Source organism: Xenopus tropicalis, chromosome 8, assembly GCF_000004195.4.
Source record: "Xenopus tropicalis strain Nigerian chromosome 8, UCB_Xtro_10.0, whole genome shotgun sequence".
NCBI lineage: Eukaryota > Metazoa > Chordata > Amphibia > Anura > Pipidae > Xenopus > Xenopus tropicalis.
Genome location: NC_030684.2, coordinates 79,659,455 through 79,672,342, shown reverse-complemented (window position 1 = coordinate 79,672,342; position 12,888 = coordinate 79,659,455).

Here is a 12,888-nt window from a genome sequence, read left to right as displayed (position 1 = left end):
TACTGAATCTATATTCTATGTGAGAGCATTTGTGTAAATGTGGAACAGCCTAACTGAATGTTCATGGGGGACTAAGTAAAAGGGTGTTTGTTTTTTCAACCATCTTCTTTGATCTGGTATAGCTTGTATTATATCTGGTTTTACGGTATATATCCAGTTTTCTTATATGCTTGCCTCTTGTTAATGTGTCAGATTTGTTTTGTGTATGCAGTTATGCAGTTACAAGGGAATATCCAGCCTTTTAAACAGTGGTCTTGTCCTGGAGCCCACAATTACTTATTTAAAAGGTATCATCAGAAGGTAGTGCAGATTACATTATTAATATAAATGTAAACAGATGCAGTAAATAAGGGTGCAGTGCTGTGGAGTGGAGCTGTTTTTAATATTTTTTAAATCATAAACACCTTAATTTTAATATCTTTGCAATTTCAGACAGTAGATTGTTAATTATAATGACATCTTTTGACCAGATAAGTTATCTTAGGTTTACTCCACGGTATTTTTGCATCCTAGAGCAGCGTTTTTCAACCGCTGTTGCCTGGTGTGCCGTAGGCAGGGCCGCAATTTTTACTTTAAAAAAAAAAATCCGGGCCCTGTCATTGGTTGTGCCCCGTGTGTACGGGTGACGTCAGTACGCACGGGGCGCAACGTTATAAAAGGGCCTGTGTGCGGTCGCGTGTAGGCAGAAGTGCAGAGGCGGCGCGCGTGAGGGGAAGATGCTGCTGAAGCCGCCGAAGAGTAAAATGCTGCTGGGCACCAATGTATTAGGGGGGGCCACGGGGCACACTGACTTATGGGGGCACTGCTGCTGGGCACCAATGTACTAGGGGGGCTGGCTCTTGGCACCAATGTACTGGGGGGCACTGCTGCTGGGCACCAATGTACTAGGGGGGCACTGCTCTTGGCACCAATGTACTAGGGTGGCACTGCTTCTGGGCACCAATGTACTAGGGGGGCACTGCTCTTGGCACCAATGTACTAGGGGGGCACTGCTGCTGGGCACCAGTGTACTAGGGGGGCACTGCTCTTGGCACCAATGTACTAGGGGGGCACTGCTGCTGGGCACCAATGTACTAGGGGGGCACTGCTCTTGGCACCAATGTACTGGGGGGGCACTGCTGCTGGGCACCAGTGTACTAGGGGGGCACTGCTGCTGGGCACAGAGTTACATTTTTTAACATTTTCTAATGGTGGTGTGCCTCGTGATTTTTTTCATGAAACAAGTGTGCCTTTGCGCAAAAAAGGTTGAAAAACACTGTCCTAGAGTTTTATGTGGTTTTCAAAATGAAAGTATAACAGTGTCTTACGATTATGAACTGTGACTCCTTGAGTTTTTGGTACATAGAAATAACCTTATAGTACATAGAATGTTTTGGTCACCATGGCATTTGTCTTAGGAATGTCACATTGAAAAAAATGTAAGTTTGCCCTTGGTTATGGGAGCAGTTTAGAGTAGACCACAGTATATAAATACATCAGGATAATGCACATCTCTCTGTTATATGATGATAATTGAAACCAGTTGTAGTGTTTCCCAATATAGTCAGTTGGTTGTTAGGTGGTAAAAATCCAACTTTTAGTCAGACCCAATGCCCATTACTTTCCTATAACTGTAACTATCTGGGTTTGAGCCTGTGTGCCCTTAACTCATACCAATGATATAAATCAGGCATGCTAAACTCTAATTACAATATATAAGGTTAATGCATTTTTTTCACAAGGTTTATTACAAATTGTTTTTAATTCCTGCAGTTTTAGCAAATTTAAATATCTGCTACTGGTAAAAAGCTCTTAAATAATACAATTAGGTGATATAGAACATTCTCATTAAGCTCATGTGACCTGACAAGTCAAAGGAGTCCGATATGCAAGTAAAAATGTTTGTGAGATTAAATCAAATAACACGGCTGTGGGATGGATGTTGCACCCCATGTGATTTTGATGGCCCCCAGCCTGCTTTAGGGCTCCATAGACTTCATTTTTTGACAACTTATTTTTAATTCAGTATAAGAATTAATATGTAATATGTTGGACAGCACTGTCATACATTAATGTCAGTTGCATAGTATACTGTATATGGATATGACCTGCATAACCCACTGAGTTTAAAGATTTGTTAACTATGAGTGTAAATTGATATACATTAAAAGGGTATGTGAACTGATGAAGATTTAACAATGTGAGCTATAATTGTGTACCAGTATGAACAAAAGCAATTGTTAGAATGTGTGCAGCAGCTTATCCTTTAATAACTACCACATCTGTATGGAGTGTGTGCTGAAACAGTAACTTTAGTATATAAAACACAGCTGTGTGGACTGCCCATTGCACTTGAGGTGCTGTCTCTTGCTATTTAAATACAGAAAAAATAAATAAATATTTAAATAGATAGAGTGGCATAACTATAGAAGAAGAAGACTGCACTATTAAGTGGGTGTAGAGTGGGAGATAACAGGTGGCAGGTATTGGTTGCGAGCAGTGAGGGGCAGGGGGTATAGGTTGTGGTAAGCACTGGGCCACTCTGAAGATTTTTTTGCAGGGGGGCTCGGAACCCTTGAGTTACAGCACTGGATAGATACAGTGGGGTAACTATAGAGGAAGTAGACACAACTGTTATGTTGGACCCGCCCCATGGGGTTTCTTTATAGCTGTAGAGAAATCCTTTCTCTACAAAATCTATCAACGTTTCTTGTTTGTAGACTTCACCACATATAAATAATAAAATGGAGCAGTTGGAAGAATGAGAAGCCGTTATACTGACTGGTATCTAATTATAGAAGCAGAATTGCAATTCTTGCATTCTGGAAGGAAATGCTGGTGTGTGTGGCATCAGTCAGTGAGACTGTGAAAGGGAAGGTTGTAAGATAATAGCTTTCATCCCAACAATACAATTTAATCGTTTGGATTATTCTCTTTTTTCTTTCTCAGCACATAGGACGATTATTTTGGTCTTGGTTTATCAAAGAAGCAGTCAGGAGATAAATAGTTTAGATTTTCCAAATCCCATGCATTAATACGTTTACCTCTTACCTCCCTCTACCCTACTGGCATTCCATGGGGTCAGATTCCTTGTATCCATAGTCACAACATAGGATAGACTATCATGACCAGTAGCTGCAAATCTCCTTGGATACATCTTGGTTATATTAGATCCTAGATTTCTACAATATTCTGCGTACCCATGAAACACAAATGCAGAATTTCTTGCTCCCATGGTTGCTCAGCAACCTGCCTCTTCTCTCCTTTGTTATTCATTTGTAGAGGTGAGACATTTACTTTAAGTAGGCTGAATTACCTACACCTCACCTGGTCCACTAACAATGCTTGCTGTAGGCACAAGAATGGGTGCTAGAGAATTTCTGCTATAAGTTATGGTTATGCTTTAAGTTTCATTTTTTTTTAAGTAATTCCTTACTGCTAGTCTGTAAATGGTTGGTAAATTAACAATTCAGGGTTATATATATATAATTATAGGCAATCAACTATAGGTAAAAATTACACCTGGGCAGTAACCCTTGGCAACAAATCATATTTTTGTTTTTATTGTCCTATTTGCTGCTTGCTGAGAAGGGTTAATAAATGACTGGTTGCTATGGGTTACTGCCCATGTACAGTTATCCCACTGTTGCTATATCACCCCCAGTGTTTAATGAAAAGTGCCCACAGCATAACTTTAAAAATAATACCACCATTTAAAGCATATCTTTTCATAACCTCAGGTAAAATAATTTGATGCTGATTATTCAGGGCTCAGCCATACAAAGTAAAGCTTTTGCATTTAACTCTTTACCTGCTGGCTGTGTGATTCTCAAGGAACCCAGGAATTAAAAATTCAGGGGAAATTCTATGCCTAGTGCCTACTGTCTACTGAGAGAAAGGGGGAAGGATCTTATCTAGCATCATGGCATAACCATACTAATAAAACTGTGTAGATAATCAGTATATTCTGGCATACCCAGGAGCCTACAGTAGTTGCAGTGCAGCAATGTCCAACTGTATCAATAACTGATAAGCCTGCTATATATGTATTGTATATGTGTACAGTCTTTTAGGTATGATAATAAATCTAACTAAAAGTGATTTGGTCGCTCCCACAGCTACAGTATGAAAAAATGAGAGTTAATTAAAAATGCATAAATTAACCCCACATGATTATTTTAGAAAGTACTCACATTTTTTTTACTCCATTGTTGTTTTCAAAGCATATATGCTCACACAAGATGCCTTGTGCAGGTATGTTCTGATATCTCTGCAATTCTGCATTACATGTATTCCATTCATCATTACTAAAAAATGTATCTTTATAAACATACACGCCCGGATTGGCAATCTGTGGGTTCTGGCAAATGCCAGAGGAACTGCTGTGAGTTGCCATAAACAGTCATTAGTTGTTGGGCTGGTGGTCCCAGGCCAGGCCTATATACATTTGTATTTATACTTATGTTTGCTTTATTCAAAGTCCTGCATATATCTACCACATAATCAGTGCTAGAAAAAAAGCATGAAGTTAAAGTTTCTGCCAATCAATGCCAACTATTTCAGCAAATGAACTTAGAAACTTAGAGCATACAAACGTGAGAGTTTGAAAGTCTTGCGTTTTTATGCGTATTTCAGCTACATGTGCCTGCACCCAAGCGTATTCCATTCATTCGGGTGCAGGCACATGTAGGAGGCGTAGGGCGGTATTTTCGGCAATCGCTTTTCCGCTTGCCGAAAATATCCGCCCCATGCCTCGTCTGGCATTAGCCTAAGAGAAGATTTAACATGTGCACATTGTACTGAGCTTATATGTGTTCAGGTGCCTCATATCAAAACAAATAATTGTAAGGCATTAGGTCCCTAAGGTAATTATTCAATAAAGAGTTCAATATCACTGGAAAATGAATGAGCTAAACAGTGCAAATGAGCCCTGAAATTCAAATCAATGAACTTGTACTACTAGGAACCATGACAACAGCTTGGATATGTAGACAGAATGTAAGCCAAAGGAAAGAAAAGCATGCTTATTGGTCTTCTTAGGATGTCTCAGCACACATGAGCTATAGTATGATTAGTAACTGCAGGGCTTCTTATGTGAATACCAGGCAAAACAGAAGTGTCCTTGTACCTGAAAAGTGATATGCTTAAGCCTACAGCATGGCCAGTGCTGGTTATTTTTGCTGCCTTGGCAGCACAGGACAGCAACACACATTAATGGTCATTTGTGACCACATGTACAGTGTGCAAAGGGCAATTTCAGATGCAATGACATGTTTTTTTTTACCAAAATGCAGCGTTTTCCGATGCAATCAGCATATTTTACCCGCGATGCAGCATGTTTCCTGTAATTCCGGTGTCATTACTGTCACCAAGGTTGTGCCTTATACAATTGTAGGCAGTGCGTCAATACTGAGCAGTTGCACTTTTCCATGAATTAGACACAGTTGCACTGAAAATGTTCTGTGTCCAGTCAGCTTTACTTCTTGTGCTCACCATCAAAGTGGCGTGCATGGCCAATTCTTTAGGAATAAGTCTAGCGTATCTATTGGAGCTTTAATCACCTTAATTTGGAACAGGTAAGAAATGCAAGGAGCACCTTTTGGTGAAATTACCTGTAATGAATTAGATTATTTGCAAAACTGCCTGCAGTAAATTAAGGGGCAGATTTATCAAAACACGAGTTCGAATCCCGAATGGGAAAAATTCGGATTGGAAACGAAAATTTCTGAAGATCCAGGCCTTCAAAGTTGGCACAGGGGGTCACCATACTGGATTCTAATAGAAGTGTCAGTGACACATGTTTAGTGAGCTCTGGAGAGCTGCTGAGAAGCTAAGCTTAGGGGTCATCTAAAATGATCAATTAAAAAATGAGTTTTGTTTTTCAGAACGCTGGTAAGGCCCCATCTAGAATATGCTGTGCAGTTTTTGATAGTCCAAATAGTTCTGGAATTAATAGAATTGCTGTCCTAGATATTCTTGTAGGTATGGCTGATACAGCTACTGTATGTTTTTATATACCTGTAACTGTGTTATGCATTAAGGGAGACACTAAAAACTGTTGGACTTGAAAGGAGGGCTTAAAGTAAAAAAGTCTGAAAAATCACTGTACAAGAGCTTTCTATGTCCCATACTGCCACCTTGTGTGTGACTATAAAATAACACATTTAGAGTTAAAAGCCACAAGCTTGAAAACAGCTCTTATTATATGACTAATAAAAAGTGGCTTTCTCCCTGAATAACTTTACTGCTCACTTTAAGTACTCTACGCAATATACAGTATATATTGAGAATGTGTTCCATTTCTTTGCCCTTTCTAATTAGTATTTTACAAACTGCAATGAAATGGAAAGCAGTAGGAGGCAGACTTATATGCAAGGAAAGCCTCAGATTCTGCTGCATGATCTTTGCAAGCTATACAGGCATTGCAGGTGCACCATATACCTGGCACATGGCAGTTGCAGGTAGAAGGGCATTTAGCAAACTTTGGACCCTTTGGTTGAAAATCATGGGAAGTTCTACACCCTCTATCCATCTATGGTGCATCTGCCTAAAAGTCAGTTGTATTTCATTGTGGCTTCTTAATAATCACCGTAGAGGCTTATAGGTGTCAAATCTTTTGTATTTATATTTCCATGCAACTTTGGCCTAATTCATAGGCAGAACGTTTAATGGCATTATTATGACGCTTGTCATTTGTATTTATTTGCTTTAAACTTCTGAAAATGGCAAATTAGGTTTGTGCAGCTTTCTGTTAATATATCCATAAGTTTTCGTAATACAGGTATGGGATCCCTTATCCAGAAACCCATTATCCAGAAAGCTCCGAATTACGGAAAGCCTGTCTCCCATAGACTCCATTTTAATCAAATAATTCAGAATCTATAAAATGATTTCCTTTTTCTCTGTAATAATAAAACAGTACCTTGTAATTGATACCAACTAAGATATAAATAATCCTTATTGGATGCAAAACAACCCTATTGGGTTTAATTAATATTTTATTGATTTTTTAGTAGACTTAAAGTATGGAGATCCAAATTATGGAAAGACCCCTTATCCGGAATACCCTTGGTCCCCAGCATTCTGGATAACGGGTCCTATACCTGTATTGCATATTTGAAATTACTGTAAACTTTGCTTCATCAATCTCAGAATTAATTAAGTTCCAAGCCTTATCCTGTTTTCCCCTCTGTACAGTCCTAAGCTGCCCACCCAAAATGTACAATGCACCTGCAGTACTGTAATCAATATCAGCATATTTAGATGGCATTGAAATGCCAGGGCCCATTTTGAACCCCAGTGGGTTGACTGAATGTGCTACATGCTAAGTTTCAATTTGCTTGAAGAGAATATAATTGTTTTAGTTGTTATACTTTGTTTTACTTAAACTTTCCTGTGGGTTTTTTTGTCCAGTGTAGCAATAGGTTGTAAGGTTCTGCTTGATTTTATTTCAGCAATATGCACGAGTTCTGAGGGTTGTCTTCTATTCCTGATGGAAAAGCTAAAAAATTACACTCAATACTGCAGTACCTCACCCCAATATAATAATAAAAATGAAAGCAACTAAATCAGCACCTAATTCAGGTACCTATGACTTATATAGATTATATATCAGACATAAGGGCTCATTTACAAGAGCCAGCGCAGCGTAGGTTCAAATTGCCATGTTTTTTCCCACAGTGAAGCACGTTTTTCTGAAATCTCATCTTAATGGTGACCACAAGGTGCCGATGTGCCTGATGCAGTTGTGGGCAATATATGCATTCATGCTTCAGCTTGAATTGGGTGCACTGTAATCTTTTGCTTTGGGATGTAATCATTTCTGGCACTGCGTCAAATTACATCTACACCTAATTCTTTTAGCATAACCATGTTATGTCTTTTTTATATAGGGCACTGTGGGGACCCTGGACATTTGAGGTGACAGTAGCTCCATGGTGCCCCCGCATTAATAGACACCTGCACTAGGTTTGGAACAGGAGATGTGATGGAGGTCATAGTGCTAAACACAACTATGTGGAAGTCCAAGGGGAAGATTTAGATATCATGAATTTTCTATATTCGAGCAACAACTGCATCAAATTTGCACAACTGCAGTTGCTCTTGGTAAGTGAGCCCTACATACCATTAAGCACAAACCGGCAAGTAAAAAATTGGGCACTATTTTTAATACTTTTTATCAAAGATACTTATACATGCTTCTCATAACTTGTAAGCTGTGCCAATGTGCCTGTTAAGCATGCTATGATTAATTCCTGGAATTTGTGCGCAGTGACACAAGTGCAAGCCACAGGGCACACAAAAGGAATTTATTCCTGCAATAACCAGCTGCATTGAGGTGGTACTTCCTAGGTTTCCTTAGTGTGTTTGCCTACACACACAACTGACCGTCACATCTCAAGCTAATACCATTATGGACACTGTGCACCCAGAGTGATGCCATTCACAAATAGATTCAAAAACTTGCACCACAACTTGCTCATGATTTACCAAAGTGGGTGCTAATTTGCACTTGTACTGGTAACTTGTTTCTAAGTTTCCACACATTCTGTTATGTGCTTGCCTGAAATTCTATGAAAAAAACATGTTGCACTGTAGGTAAAAACATGGCAATTTCTGTGCAAATTTTGCACTTCGCAAATTTGCTAAAGTTGGTTTAGTAAATGAGCTTTACAGTCTTTATTTTGCTCACAATTCCAGCATGTCCAGTCTTTCACTCTACATTAGCCTTACTAACTAAGAACAGCAAGGTATAAAGTGAAGAAATATGCACAAATCATATGTATTGTTTTCCAACAATCCAGCATAACTCTATCTGCTACATTCCGGCATAAATCTCAATGGGCTGTGCTGGAGGTATAAAAGTTTTGCAGTACAACGTAAGGGTCACACAAGCTGCATTTATCAAGGGGTAGCGCTTTACTAGACTGCTGCTCAGTGGAGGCAAGAGAAATCATCTACAACGTTACAAGCGGCTGCCGAACACACAAAGGGAGACCTGTAATTATGCCAGATGATAAGGGCTTCTTTGTGCACAAGTATGCCCTACCTTTAGTGGGCCGGTAGGTACAAGTGCTAGGGAAAATTGTTTTAAAAAAATTTTGCCCAATTTTTTGCCCATAATTGCTCCTAGTGTTGCCTCTATTTATATATAACCTCTATAGCATGATGAGGAGAGTTTTCAGGGCAGGGCTGCACCAGGCTGCATATTTTGGGCTTACTTGTTGGCAGAACTTCTTAGGGTGAAGACACACGGCCAATTAGTCGCTGCGATTTTTAATTAAGTTAGTCGCGGCGACTAATCGCAGCGACTATTCTACCACAGAGTAAAATAGAAGCGCGAGTTTTCCCTGCGCAGATCAATTGCCACGATTTTTTGAAAAGTCGCAGCAACTAATTGCCCTGTGTGTCTTCACCCTAAAGGTGAAGACATATAGAGCTACTAGTAGCTGCTACTTTTTCATGCCTACTAAACTCCAGAAAATACCCTGTCATAGACAATACTGAAAATTGCCTCTGCTAAAACACACGTAGAGATAGTTATCATTAAAAGATCAGCATTGTCTATTTTAGTAGCCGTGACAAGTAGCTGCTACTCGTAGCTCCATGTGTCTTCACCCTTATACAATTGGCCTGTGCCGTATTGTGTATAGGTGCAGGTTTAGTAACTCTAGTGGCTGTTTTCAGTGATGTTCCAGTTTTGCAATGCCCTTACAACAGATTAAAGTCAGTTTAAATCATAGTTCTTGCACTTTCTTTTGAGATAGGGTTGATTTGAATGTACCCTTGTTTTTGTGCAGGAATCTATTGAATATCCTGTCATTTTTTCTGTATTTTTGTATTGCTTTCATCCTGCTACCGTGGGTGGGGTTGAGCAGGTATCATTGCCCATTTCATTATATGTGTCTGGGCTCTTGAGACTGAAGAGGTTTTGCTGGTAAAACAAAGGGTTATATTGTTCATAGAGAAAGTATTTTATGCTGGCAGGTGAGTTGTTTTGTACAAGTGAGCTAATATTTGTCAGGTGGTTCACCCCAAGCCTGTGGGCTTCTTGCATGTCCCAGAGAGTGCTAGGAAAATTCAGTTTCCTCTCTTCCCTGTAGTGAAAACCTGATCATTTCATCAGGGGATTATTACTGCCTCACTTCAGAACCGGCATGGGCAACAGGTGACCCATAATATGTTGTTGAACCATAACTCCTAGCACCCCACTAATAGTTGAATGTCACGGACTACTGGGGGGAGTTGTAGTACAGAAATCAGAAAGTCTGCCAGATACCTATCACTAGAATGTAGGCCCTTGTGAAAAGATCCTCATTTCCTTTGTTGACATCACAACAGTATCAAATACCATTTTGCCTCCTATTGTGCAGTTCTATTGCATTGATGCAATGGCCCATCTTTTTATTGCTCCTTGCGTCTCTCACCCCATCCCATGCCGTACACTACATTTCCTTGTCTTATTAAATCTCTCATTTACTTCCACTGTCTTTTTCACACCTTCTCCAGTTCTCTGACTTCCCTCCCCTCCCTACTTCTTCAGTCACCCTTCCATGTCTCTCTCCCCCTCCTTACTCTCTGGGCTGAAGCTTTTCCCCTCTAGCCCTCTCATCATGTTTCCATGGTAATACTTGGTGGCTGGCTAGCAGAAGTGGAAAGCGCCCCTTTCATGCCCTTTTATCTTCTCCTTGGTCACCCCCACCCCCACACTTCGGCACCATTATACTCAGCCTGTTCTCTATGGTCCGGCGCCACTTGCTCGGTTGCCAGGCAGCTAACATAACAGTTGTTATCCAAACACACATTCAAGGTGTCTCACTCTTATGGACTGCGTAGCATGAAATGTCAACAAAGCAAAATGTCCCTGTGGTATTACATGGGCGTGTAGCACAGAATCACATTCAAAGATCATATGTAATACTGCATAGTTAGGGATATCCAACCTGGAATTTCTTACTTGGGAGAAGGGGAAACACACATGGAAAACCTGTATGACACTCTAGAATTACAGTGGCATGAAAATTAGAAACTAGGTTTTGCAGCAAAGGGGAAAGTGATTCTGTATTGTGTATTGTATGGGAGAGATCAGGCCGTATATTTACAGTGCGGGAGTCACTAAGACAGTGTATTGTACAGAGTTGTAACATCAGTCTGTATATTTACATTGTTCAGGAGAAGAAGAGCAATCCCTGTACTGTAGAGTGTAGGGGAGATCGTGCTCTGTATTTTACAGTTTGGGGGGAATCCAGTATTATTCTGGTATAGTGAGATCAGACCTATTAATGTCTCTGTACTGTACAATGTGAGAGATCGGGTCCTGTATTGTTCTGTCAATGTGATTCTCAGATTAGGGAGATTAGGTATGGTATTGCACAGTTGGGGGTCCCTGTATTGTACAATGTGAGGTACAGATGGCCCTGACATGTACTGTATGGTTAAAATTAAGGTAGCCAAACACATTAAGATTTTTCTCTCCCTATCGACCAATTTCAGTGTTATCCAACAAATCCGTAAAAATATTGTAAGGTTAGTGAGTACCGAACGAATTGAAAAAAACGATCGTACGACAAAAAATCGTACTTTTAAGCAATTGTTTCAGAATGAGCTTGGTCTTACCATGATTAAAAGATCTTTTAAAAATCTTAACATGTGTGGCTAGCTTAAGACTCTCAGTTGTACAGTAGGGAAAGATCTGTACTGCACAGTATGTGGTAGAGGACACAACTTGTATTGTACAATAAGGAGGGAGATCAGACCCTGTAGTGAAGAACAGATGTACAGTGTGGAGCATTAGTGGTGTAACATTTTTTTAGCTCCCACCCAGCACATCATATTGTGCGTGGCTCATTACGCACGCAAAATCTTGGGTCAACTGCAAATTTTTGTGCACAGTTTGCACATGAAATTGCATGTTACTCGCAACCCTGTTCCCCTGCTCTGTCCCTGTGTCTGCAGGGTCCTCCCTCTCTATAGTTACGGACTCTGGGCATTATTTACTAAGCTGTACAAACTGCAAAAAAACAGAAATTTTTCACTGGTTAGTAACTTATGCACCAGTAAACCCACAAAAAATAGGCGTTACACCAGTGGGACATGGAGATGAATCTATTTCCTTCAGTTGTTTTTGTTTCAAAGTTGTTTAATTTGTTTCAAAGGAAAACTTAGTGGCCAAGGAAACCCCGTACTGTATTAATAGGCACAACTGGTAAATTGACACTAGGGGGCTGATTTACTAACCCACGAATCCGACCCGAATTGGAAAAGTTCCGACTTGAAAACGAACATTTTGCGACTTTTTCGTATGTTTTGCGATTTTTTCGGATTCTTTATGAATTTTTCGTTACCAATACGATTTTTGCGTAAAAACGCGAGTTTTTCGTATCCATTACGAAAGTTGCGTAAAAAGTTGCGCATTTTTCGTAGCGTTAAAACTTACGCGAAAAATGCGCAACTTTTCGCGTAAGTTTTAACGCTACGAAAAATGCGCAACTTTTTACGCAACTTTCGTAATGGATACGAAAACTCGCGTTTTTACGCAAAAATCGTATTGGTAACGAAAAATTCGTAAAGAATCCGAAAAAATCGCAAAACATACGAAAAAATCGCAAAATACCGATCATTACGAAAAAAACGCAATCGGACTCCATTCGACCCGTTCGTGGGTAAGTAAATCAGCCCCTAGGTGTGAGCCATTTTAGCTGCAGGGGGTATATAGGCACTAGAAAGTACTTGCCCAAGGCATTGGTGTCTATACAGTGGTGTGAAAAACTATTTGCCCCCTTCCTGATTTCTTATTCTTTTGCATGTTTGTCACACAAAATGTTTCTGATCATCAAACACATTTAACTATTAGTCAAAGATAACACAAGTAAACACAAAATGCAGTTTTTAAATGAGGGTTTTTATTAT